Source organism: Lathyrus oleraceus, unplaced genomic scaffold (genome assembly GCF_024323335.1).
Source record: "Lathyrus oleraceus cultivar Zhongwan6 unplaced genomic scaffold, CAAS_Psat_ZW6_1.0 chrUn0138, whole genome shotgun sequence".
Taxonomy (NCBI): domain Eukaryota; kingdom Viridiplantae; phylum Streptophyta; class Magnoliopsida; order Fabales; family Fabaceae; genus Lathyrus; species Lathyrus oleraceus.
This window is the reverse complement of record NW_026112529.1, coordinates 99441-107766: the sequence shown is the minus strand read 5'-3', so window position 1 is coordinate 107766 and position 8326 is coordinate 99441. Positions and strand designations below refer to the sequence as shown.

Here is an 8326-nt window from a genome sequence, read left to right as displayed (position 1 = left end):
AAATAAGAAAAAACTTTATCCAAAGAGTTAGGTTATTTTTAATTTGGGGGACGTTGTGATACACCCAAACAACACATTGCGTTTGCCGGGAGTCGAACCCGGGTCTATTGCTTGGAAGGCAATTATCCTAACCGTTGGACTACAAACGCTTACTCGGTTCATTAAAAATATGACCGATGTATTATTAGTTTGTAAGTGGTAAATAATCTTCTCAATATTACCTATGAGCTAAACAATTTACATATATTTTTCTCAAAATAAAGAAAAATCATATCACGTTTGTTTTCAGAAATCATGTATCCCTCTCTTCCAAAATAAAACAATTACCTCTATAATTCTATTTTTATGTCATTCTTTGTCTCTGTTCCTCACTTTATTTATTTCTTTGTATTTGTTTTTGTTGTTGGTGGGTATCACGTCTTATTTATGTATAAGAATACGAAGATGGATTAAGAGAATTCTTTAAGTTTGTTGTTGATCATGCATAGAAAAGCAGGTCCGTTGAAACTATTTGCTCTTTTTTTAGAGTGTTGTTATACAATATTAGTGGATACACTATTCGCAAGAAAAAACTAGATCAACAACAAAAAAAAGATATATACATCTAATATTTTCTAAAAAAGATATGCATGAATTTGATCGTTTCAATAAGCTTGTGCATGTAGTGAAAAGGAACTTTTGATTGTCCATAAAAATTTGAGAGGTTGGAAGTAATGTTTATAAAATGTTGCATGCTAGGTATTTTAAGTTCACGTGATTGTAATCGTTCTTTATATTGTAAACATCAACCTAAAAAATGGATCTTCTAAAGAGAACTTTAACAACTTGTTAACTTTGGTAAGAAATTTTTTAACCGACAATAATATGTTCCCTCGTAAAACGTATGAAGCTCAACTTTTTTTTTGCAATTCATTGGCATGAATTATAAGAAGATAGTTGTTTGTACTAAAGATTGCATTTTATTTTAAAATGTGTATGCATCATTAAATACGTGTCCTACATATATAAATGGTATGTGTTATAAGAAAGAAAATAAGAAAAAACTTTATCCAAAGAGTTAGGTTATTTTTAATTTGGGGGACGTTTGTGATACACCAAAACAACACATTGCGTTTGCCGGGAGTCGAACCCGGGTCTATTGCTTGGAAGGCAATTATCCTAACCGTTGGACTACAAACGTTACTCGTTCATTAAAATATTGACCGATGTATTATTAGTTTGTAAGTGGTAAATAATCTTCTCAATATTACATATGAGCTAAACAATTTACATATATTTTCTCAAAATAAAGAAAAATCATATCACGTTTGTTTTCAAGAAATCATGTATCCCTCTCTTCAAAAATAAAACAATTAACCTCTATAATTCTATTTTATGTCATTCTTTGTCTTTGTTCCTCACTTTATTTATTTCTTTGTATTTGTTTTTGTTGTTGGTGGGTATCACGTCTTATTTATGTATAAGAATACGAAGATGGATTAGAGAATTCTTTAAGTTTGTTGTTGATCATGCATAGAAAGCAGGTCCGTTGAAACTATTTGCTCTTTTTTTAGAGTGTTGTTATACAAATATTAGTGGATACACTATTCGCAAGAAAAAACTAGATCCAACAATAAAAAAAGATATATACATCTAATATTTTCTAAAAAAGATATGCATGAATTTGATCGTTTCAATAAGCTTGTGCATGTAGTTGAAAAGGAACTTTTGATTGTCCATAAAAATTTGAGAGGTTGGAAGTAATGTTTATAAAATGTTGCATGCTAGGTATTTTAAGTTCACGTGATTGTAATCGTTCTTTATATTGTAAACATCAACCTAAAAAATGGATCTTCTAAAGAGAACTTTAACAACTTGTTAACTTTGGTAAGAAATTTTTTAACCGACAATAATATGTTCCCTCGTAAAACGTATGAAGCTCAACTTTTTTTTTGCATTCATTGGCATGAATTATAAGAAGATAGTTGTTTGTACTAAAGATTGCATTTTATTTTAAAATGTGTATGCATCATTAAATACGTGTCCTACATATATAAATTGGTATGTGTTATAAGAAAGAAAATAAGAAAAAAATTTATCCAAAGAGTTAGGTTATTTTTAATTTGGGGACGTTTGTGATACACCAAAACAACACATTGCGTTTGCCGGGAGTCAAACCCGGGTCTATTGCTTGGAAGGCAATTATCCTAACCGTTGGACTACAAACGCTTACTTGGTTCATTAAAAATATTGACCGATGTATTATTAGTTTGTAAGTGGTAAATAATCTTCTCAATATTACATATGAGCTAAACAATTTACATATATTTTTCTCAAAATAAAGAAAAATCATATCACGTTTGTTTTCAAGAAATCATGTATCCCTCTCTTCAAAAATAAAACAATTAACCTCTATAATTCTTTTTTATATCATTCTTTGTCTCTGTTCCTCACTTTATTTATTTCTTTGTATTTGTTTTTTGTTGTTGGTGGGTATCCTGTCTTATTTATGTATAAGAATACGAAGATGGATTGAGAGAATTCTTTAAGTTTGTTGTTGATCATGCATAGAAAAGCAGGTCCGTTGAAACTATTTGCTCTTTTTTAGAGTGTTGTTATACAAATATTAGTGGATACACTATTCGCAAGAAAAAACTAGATCCAACAATAAAAAAGATATATACATCTAATATTTTCTAAAAAAGATATGCATGAATTTGATCGTTTCAATAAGCTTGTGCATGTAGTTGAAAAGGAACTTTTGATTGTCCATAAAAATTTGAGAGGTTGGAAGTAATGTTTATAAAATGTTGCATGCTAGGTATTTTAAGTTCACGTGATTGTAATCGTTCTTTATATTGTAAAACATCAACCTAAAAAATGGATCTTCTAAAGAGAACTTTAACAACTTGTTAACTTTGGTAAGAAATTTTTTAACCGACAATAATATGTTCCCTCGTAAAACGTATGAAGCTCAACTTTTTTTTTGCAATTCATTGGCATGAATTATAAGAAGATAGTTGTTTGTACTAGAGATTGCATTTTATTTTAAAATGTGTATGCATCATTAAATACGTGTCCTACATATATAAGTTGGTATGTGTTATAAGAAAGAAAATAAGAAAAAACTTTATCCAAAGAGTTAGGTTATTTTTTGATAATGTCAAGATTTATGAGCGTGTATCAGAATGCAGAAGGTGAAAACACTTAATGTTAAGGTTACTGATTGATTGCTTAAACAACATACATAATTTTCTAAATAGAATTATAATGATTACCAATATTTATGAAATAAGGTAATAAGTCATATGCCATGCATTGTCTTATCTTTTTTGGAGGCAAGAGATAACTAAGGTGTCATCTTATTTTTCTTGGTAAGATTTTCTTCACAAAATATAACATGGACTTTAGAATAAAAGCATGTGATTACTAAGCAATGCATGGATGTTAAAGCCTTTAAGTAATCTTGATTATAACTGGGAAAAGATTTTGGATTAGGAAGAATATTTTTCTTAATAGAATTATAATGATTACCAATATTTATGAAAGAAGGTAATAAGTCATATGTCTTGCATTGTCTTAACTTTTTTGGACGCAAGAGATAACTAAGGTGTCATCTTATTTTTCTTGGTAAGATTTTCTTCACAAAAATATAACATGGACTTTAGAATAAAAGTATGTCATTACTAAGCAATGACTTTGCGACCAGGTTTAATTTGTTCCCTCGTAAAACGTATGAAGCTCAACTTTTTTTTTTGCAATTCATTGGCATGAATTATAAGAAGATAGTTGTTTGTACTAGAGATTGCATTTTATTTTAAAATGTGTATGCATCATTAAATACGTGTCCTACATATATAAGTTGGTATGTGTTATAAGAAAGAAAATAAGAAAAAACTTTATCCAAAGAGTTAGGTTATTTTTTGATAATGTCAAGATTTATGAGCGTGTATCAGAATGCAGAAGGTGAAAACACTTAATGTTAAGGTTACTGATTGATTGCTTAAACAACATACATAATTTTCTAAATAGAATTATAATGATTACCAATATTTATGAAAGAAGGTAATAAGTCATATGTCTTGCATTGTCTTAACTTTTTTGGACGCAAGAGATAACTAAGGTGTCATCTTATTTTTCTTGGTAAGATTTTCTTCACAAAAATATAACATGGACTTTAGAATAAAAGTATGTCATTACTAAGCAATGACTTTGCGACCAGGTTTAATTTGTCCCTCGTAAAACGTATGAAGCTCAACTTTTTTTTTTGCAATTCATTGGCATGAATTATAAGAAGATAGTTGTTTGTACTAGAGATTGCATTTTATTTTAAAATGTGTATGCATCATTAAATACGTGTCCTACATATATAAGTTGGTATGTGTTATAAGAAAGAAAATAAGAAAAAACTTTATCCAAAGAGTTAGGTTATTTTTTGATAATGTCAAGATTTATGAGCGTGTATCAGAATGCAGAAGGTGAAAACACTTAATGTTAAGGTTACTGATTGATTGCTTAAACAACATACATAATTTTCTAAATAGAATTATAATGATTACCAATATTTATGAATGAAGGTAATAAGTCATATGCCATGCATTGTCTTATCTTTTTTGGAGGCAAGAGATAACTAAGGTGTCATCTTATTTTTCTTGGTAAGATTTTCTTCACAAAAATATAACATGGACTTTAGAATAAAAGTATGTCATTACTAAGCAATGACTTTGCGACCAGGTTTAATTTGGGGGACGTTTGTGATACACCAAAACAACACATTGCGTTTGCCGGGAGTCGAACCCAGGTCTATTGCTTGGAAGGCAATTATCCTAACCGTTGGACTACAAACGCTTACTCGGTTAATTAAAAATATTGACCGATGTATTATTAGTTTGTAAGTGGTAAATAATCTTCTCAATATAACATACGTGCTAAACAATTTACATATATTTTTCTCAAAATAAAGAAAAATCATATCACGTTTGTTTTCAAGAAATCATGTATCCCTCTCTTCAAAAATAAAACAATTAACCTCTATAATTCTTTTTTATATCATTCTTTGTCTCTGTTCCTCATTTTATTTATTTCTTTGTATTTGTTTTTTGTTGTTGGTGGGTATCATGTCTTATTTATGTATAAGAATACGAAGATGGATTGAAAGAATTCTTTAAGTTTGTTGTTGATCATGCATAGAAAAGCAGGTCCGTTGAAACTATTTGCTCTTTTTTTAGAGTGTTGTTATACAAATATTAGTGGATACACTATTCGCAAGAAAAAACTAGATCCAACAATAAAAAAAGATATATACATCTAATATTTTCTAAAAAAGATATGCATGAATTTGATCGTTTCAATAAGCTTGTGCATGTAGTTGAAAAGGAACTTTTGATTGTCCATAAAAATTTGAGAGGTTGGAAGTAATGTTTATAAAATGTTGCATGCTAGGTATTTTAAGTTCACGTGATTGTAATCGTTCTTTATATTGTAAAACATCAACCTAAAAAATGGATCTTCTAAAGAGAACTTTAACAACTTGTTAACTTTGGTAAGAAATTTTTTAACCGACAATAATATGTTCCCTCGTAAAACGTATGAAGCTCAACTTTTTTTTCGCAATTCATTGGCATGAATTATAAGAAGATAGTTGTTTGTACTAAAGATTGCATTTTATTTTAAAATGTGTATGCATCATTAAATACGTGTCCTACATATATAAGTTGGTATGTGTTTTAAGAAAGAAAATAAGAAAAAACTTTATCCAAAGAGTTAGGTTATTTTTTGATAATGTCAAGATTTATGAGCGTGTATCAGAATGCAGAAGGTGAAAACACTTAATGTTAAGGTTACTGATTGATTGCTTAAACAACATACATAATTTTCTAAATAGAATTATAATGATTACCAATATTTATGAAATAAGGTAATAAGTCATATGCCATGCATTGTCTTATCTTTTTTGGAGGCAAGAGATAACTAAGGTGTCATCTTATTTTTCTTGGTAAGATTTTCTTCACAAAAATATAACATGGACTTTAGAATAAAAGTATGTGATTACTAAGCAATGAATTTGCGACCAGGTTTAATTTGGGGGACGTTTGTGACACACCAAAACAACAACATTGCGTTTGCCGGGAGTCGAACCCGGGTCTATTGCTTGGAAGGCAATTATCCTAACCGTTGGACTACAAACGCTTACTCGGTTCATTAAAAATATTGACCGATGTATTATTAGTTTGTAAGTGGTAAATAATCTTCTCAATATTACATATGAGCTAAACAATTTACATATATTTTTCTCAAAATAAAGAAAAATCATATCACGTTTGTTTTCAAGAAATCATGTATCCCTCTCTTCAAAAATAAAACAATTAACCTCTATAATTCTTTTTTATATCATTCTTTGTCTCTGTTCCTCACTTTATTTATTTCTTTGTATTTGTTTTTTGTTGTTGGTGGGTATCATGTCTTATTTATGTATAAGAATACGAAGATGGATTGAGAGAATTCTTTAAGTTTGTTGTTGATCATGCATAGAAAAGCAGGTCCGTTGAAACTATTTGCTCTTTTTTTAGAGTGTTGTTATACAAATATTAGTGGATACACTATTCGCAAGAAAAAACTAGATCCAACAATAAAAAAAGATATATACATCTAATATTTTCTAAAAAAGATATGCATGAATTTGATCGTTTCAATAAGCTTGTGCATGTAGTTGAAAAGGAACTTTTGATTGTCCATAAAAATTTGAGAGGTTGGAAGTAATGTTTATAAAATTTTGCATGCTAGGTATTTTAAGTTCACGTGATTGTAATCGTTCTTTATATTGTAAAACATCAACCTAAAAAATGGATCTTCTAAAGAGAACTTTAACAACTTGTTAACTTTGGTAAGAAATTTTTTAACCGACAATAATATGTTCCCTCGTAAAACGTATGAAGCTCAACTTTTTTTTCGCAATTCATTGGCATGAATTATAAGAAGATAGTTGTTTGTACTAAAGATTACATTTTATTTTAAAATGTGTATGCATCATTAAATACGTGTCCTACATATATAAGTTGGTATGTGTTATAAGAAAGAAAATAAGAAAAAACTTTATCCAAAGAGTTAGGTTATTTTTTGATAATGTCAAGATTTATGAGCGTGTATCAGAATGCAGAAGGTGAAAACACTTAATGTTAAGGTTACTGATTGATTGCTTAAACAACATACATAATTTTCTAAATAGAATTATAATGATTACCAATATTTATGAAATAAGGTAATAAGTCATATGCCATGCATTGTCTTATCTTTTTTGGAGGCAAGAGATAACTAAGGTGTCATCTTATTTTTCTTGGTAAGATTTTCTTCACAAAAATATAACATGGACTTTAGAATAAAAGCATGTGATTACTAAGCAATGCATGGATGTTAAAGCCTTTAAGTAATCTTGATTATAACTGGGAAAAGATTTTGGATTAGGAAGAATATTTTTCTAAATAAAATTATAATGATTACCAATATTTATGAAAGAAGGTAATAAGTCATATGTCTTGCATTGTCTTAACTTTTTTGGACGCAAGAGATAACTAAGGTGTCATCTTATTTTTCTTGGTAAGATTTTCTTCACAAAAATATAACATGGACTTTAGAATAAAAGTATGTGATTACTAAGCAATGAATTTGCGACCAGGTTTAATTTGGGGGACGTTTGTGACACACCAAAACAACAACATTGCGTTTGCCGGGAGTTGAACCCGGGTCTATTGCTTGGAAGGCAATTATCCTAACCGTTGGACTACAAACACTTACTCGGTTCATTAAAAATATTGACCGATGTATTATTAGTTTGTAAGTGGTAAATAATCTTCTCAATATTACATATGAGCTAAACAATTTACATATATTTTTCTCAAAATAAAGAAAAATCATATCACGTTTGTTTTCAAGAAATCATGTATCCCTCTCTTCAAAAATAAAACAATTAACCTCTATAATTCTTTTTTATATCATTCTTTGTCTCTGTTCCTCACTTTATTTATTTCTTTGTATTTGTTTTTTGTTGTTGGTGGGTATCATGTCTTATTTATGTATAAGAATACGAAGATGGATTGAGAGAATTCTTTAAGTTTGTTGTTGATCATGCATAGAAAAGCAGGTCCGTTGAAACTATTTGCTCTTTTTTTAGAGTGTTGTTATACAAATATTAGTGGATACACTATTCGCAAGAAAAAACTAGATCCAACAATAAAAAAAGATATATACATCTAATATTTTCTAAAAAAGATATGCATGAATTTGATCGTTTCAATAAGCTTGTGCATGTAGTTGAAAAGGAACTTTTGATTGTCCATAAAAATTTGAGAGG

At 28.9% G+C, this 8326-nt stretch overlaps 6 non-coding genes across 6 annotated transcripts; all 6 read right to left on the bottom strand.

Annotated features, from left to right (window-relative positions):
- Positions 1–77: 77 nt before the first annotated feature.
- On the bottom strand, positions 78–149 carry TRNAG-UCC (transfer RNA glycine (anticodon UCC)). Its single transcript has one exon. It is a non-coding gene; the product is annotated as a tRNA-Gly (tRNA).
- A 959-nt stretch (positions 150–1108) lies between these two features.
- TRNAG-UCC (transfer RNA glycine (anticodon UCC)) lies at positions 1109–1180 on the bottom strand. Its single transcript has one exon. It is a non-coding gene; the product is annotated as a tRNA-Gly (tRNA).
- A 956-nt stretch (positions 1181–2136) lies between these two features.
- TRNAG-UCC (transfer RNA glycine (anticodon UCC)) lies at positions 2137–2208 on the bottom strand. The gene has a single exon. It is a non-coding gene; the product is annotated as a tRNA-Gly (tRNA).
- A 2547-nt stretch (positions 2209–4755) lies between these two features.
- On the bottom strand, positions 4756–4827 carry TRNAG-UCC (transfer RNA glycine (anticodon UCC)). Its single transcript has one exon. It is a non-coding gene; the product is annotated as a tRNA-Gly (tRNA).
- A 1269-nt stretch (positions 4828–6096) lies between these two features.
- On the bottom strand, positions 6097–6168 carry TRNAG-UCC (transfer RNA glycine (anticodon UCC)). The gene has a single exon. It is a non-coding gene; the product is annotated as a tRNA-Gly (tRNA).
- A 1526-nt stretch (positions 6169–7694) lies between these two features.
- On the bottom strand, positions 7695–7766 carry TRNAG-UCC (transfer RNA glycine (anticodon UCC)). The gene has a single exon. It is a non-coding gene; the product is annotated as a tRNA-Gly (tRNA).
- Between the last annotated feature and the right edge of the window lie 560 nt (positions 7767–8326).